Source organism: Nycticebus coucang, chromosome 13 (genome assembly GCF_027406575.1).
Source record: "Nycticebus coucang isolate mNycCou1 chromosome 13, mNycCou1.pri, whole genome shotgun sequence".
NCBI classification, from domain to species: domain Eukaryota; kingdom Metazoa; phylum Chordata; class Mammalia; order Primates; family Lorisidae; genus Nycticebus; species Nycticebus coucang.
This window is the reverse complement of record NC_069792.1, coordinates 40295524-40298889: the sequence shown is the minus strand read 5'-3', so window position 1 is coordinate 40298889 and position 3366 is coordinate 40295524. Positions and strand designations below refer to the sequence as shown.

Here is a 3366-nt window from a genome sequence, read left to right as displayed (position 1 = left end):
GAGAAAAGGAAACCATATCCTGACATGCAAAGGCAACTGCAACAGCTATTGGACCCAATCCCTTGGATTTATCAGACACTTTTAACTGTCAACAGATGTGGTCGCTTTCCTAGTTACAATTACTTACCTGAGGCAACAAAGGAGTATTTCAAAAAACTGCAGCTAAAGGACATCCATCTGCAGCTACCTATGTGCTAAGGAGAAAGAACATTTAGCCTCTTAGTAAAAAATTGTACTACATACCATTAACATAAACCAATATAGTTTACTGGCATCTCAGTCTAAGAATTATTTCTTCAAAGATATCCTCAGCTGGGTAAACGGCAAAAATTTAAGTCATCATTATGCCACCATTATCAACGTCAATAACACATCAAACATTCTGTGTATTGCTTGTTAGTAACAATAGCACCACGATTCCCAAAAAGATGTCATTTAACACTTTTTGTACCTCAATATATGCAGTGGCGGTTCTACTTTTTCATTGCCATTTTCTGTTAAGCTTTTGGAAAACATCTGTCACAATGACCTTCACACACCTTCAAAATTCATAGGATTTGTCAGACCTAAAAATTAAATTTTCACTGTCAATTCCCATTTGTAATTGCATTTGTTTGGCATGTTATATGAAGGAATAGTCTAATAAAAATTTCATTCCTGCCGGGCGCAGTGGCTCATGCCTGTAATCCCAGCACTGTGGGAGGCTGAGGAGGGAGAATCAATTGCTTGAGCTCAGGAGTTAGAGACTTGCCTGAGCGACAGTGAGACCCCGATTCATGAAAAAAAATGGAAAAACCCAGCCGGGTGCTGCCTTGAGCACATGTAATCCCAGCGGCATCCAGAGGCTGAGGCAGAGGGGTGCCTGCAGCCTGAGTCTGAGGCTGTGGTGAGCTATCACACCCACTGCACTCTGCTCAGGGGCATAGGGTGGGACCCTGTCTCAACAACAACAAAATGTCATTCCTGTAAGGAACCCAACCTACCTTTTGGGACTCCAACCCACTTTTTAATAAAAGTACCAGTATCTCTTGTTCAATACATTTCTAATGGAATAAAAGAACACAATTCCTGTTTCATTACTTCTGATAGTATTAACTGACAAACGCGAAATTTAAAAACATCTGTTAATGACTTGAGTGTTTTAAATCTTTTGATTGGTTAGTACCTAAAAATTACATAAATGATGGAAACATTTTATATCCTTCATCATCACAGTATTGATTTTAAGACACAATGGTCCTAATGAGTAGACAACCATTGCTTTTCTGTCCTAGAGCTTGACTAGAATGCACTAAGTCAGGTTAAATGCTAGATGTACAGAAACTAGTGTGAAGATTTTCACCTGAAAACAGTACAATGGCAAATCTAGTAGTTTTGGAGAAGGGATGCCTTACACTGTCAGCATTACCAGACACATTCCTACAGAATTAAGTTTAAGTTAACTGAATGTACACAAACAGGGCAAAGGAGATGGCCAGGGCCACACAAATGTCACACAGCACCTCAGGAGTATAAATCATTGAGCTAGACAATTATTGATGTGATTTATGAAGACATACAAGTTTGGACCCTGCTAAACTATCATTATTTTCATGTCTTGAAATGCTGAAATATTTCACTTGAGTATGAGGAATAAAATTACTGCTTGTGAATAATTCTAATTTGGAAAATTTCAGTTTAGTATTATGATTCACAGGAACTACAGACAACTACATGCATACTCATTCTTATAATGCCTATGTTTAAAGATACATATGAATAATAAACTATCCATCTCACCTCCCAGCCACAGGATCAAGAAACCGATGGACACAAAACTAGAGATAGGTACTACTAGATGGGGGGCAGGGGAATGGGGGTGGGAGGTAACACAGCATTGGCAATATTACCGCTTTTAAATGGGTCGTTGAGTTCTTTTGTATTTATGTTTCAGACTTTCATGCACTACCTGTATTTTTATCAAACAAACACTTAGCTTGTAAATTTCTAGAAATCCCAGCACTTAGCAACAATTCAAACCACATAGGGCTTAAAATTAAGGAATCCACGGATTATAGAACCATTACATTCATCCTGTTGACAGCTAACTCTTAAAATTACTTCAAATGAAACAATGTATTTCAAATCGGGAAGAAAAAAAAAAAACCCAGGAATATACCACGTCTCACAGATGCCTTACCATTTTTAAACGTTTTTGAATTGCCAGCATGTTTTCCAGTCTCCCCGCAGTTGACTGATGTACATCCGGAAACACCCATCTCCCTGTGAATTCAAGCACAGGCACAAGGGTAGGCATTTACAGCCTAAGGGCCTTGCAGAACTGCACGGGCTGTTCTCCAATTTCAATGTCTTTTCTCAGAACTTATTTACAAGGAAATTTACAGGAAAACGCGACTCGCTCCACTTACGGCTAGAGACCAGCATAGACCCACAGTAAACTTCGTTTAGAAAATAAAATTTCCCACCATTGCAAGAGGGACTTTACCTAACAATTGCAATCAGTGTAACCTGGCTTACTGTACCCTCAATGAATCCCCAACAATAAAAAAAAAAAGGAAGAAAGAAAATAAAATTTCCCACGATTGCAAGAGGGACTTTACCTAACAAGTGCAATCAGTGTAACCTGGCTTACTGTACCCTCAATGAATCCCCAACAATAAAAAAAAAAAAAGTAAGAAAGAAAATAAAATTTCCCACGATTGCAAGAGGGACTTTACCTAACAAGTGCAATCAGTGTAACCTGGCTTATTGTACCCTCAATGAATCCCCAACAATTAAAAAAAAAGAAAGAAAGAAAGAAAAGAAAATTTCCCTGTAGTCCCAGCTGTTCGGGAGGCTGAGGCAAGAGAATCGCGTAAGCCCAAGAGTTAGAGGTTGCTATGAGCCGTGTGACGCCAGGGCACTCTACCCGAGGGCGGTACAGTGAGACTCTGTCTCTACAAAAAAAAAAAAAGAAAACAAAATTTCAAAACCACAAAGTAATGTTAGGGATGGGTTGTCTTATTACCTAGGAGATAATCACCTCCCCCGCGTATAAACTGCTCCCTTATAAATGATAAATAAGCCGCCCATTTAAAGGAAAGCTGAACAAGCCAATGCCGCATGCTCAGATTTGCAGGGGTACAAAAGGGACCCGGCAAAGCAGAACAGGAAGTTATCTGGCCGTTCCTTCCAGGCACCTTTGGTTCCCGAGTCATGCAAGGCCCTTTATACTAACTTCTGGGCTCACAGTCAAAATCAGCGCTGACGGAGTAGGCTGCGCTAAGACTTCCAGGTGGTTGCTCACAAACGCCGGCTCAGGTGGCCGGAGGGCTCGTGGCCCCTGACCGCGAGGGGAGCGTCACCTCCTGGGCCAAACCTGAGGCG

General features: G+C 40.6%; 1 non-coding gene across 1 annotated transcript; it reads right to left on the bottom strand.

The window, feature by feature from the left end:
* Nucleotides 1-267: 267 nt before the first annotated feature.
* Nucleotides 268-352, bottom strand: LOC128564184 (small nucleolar RNA SNORD87). Its single transcript, XR_008374051.1, has one exon. It is a non-coding gene; the product is annotated as a small nucleolar RNA SNORD87 (small nucleolar RNA).
* Nucleotides 353-3366: the final 3014 nt, after the last annotated feature.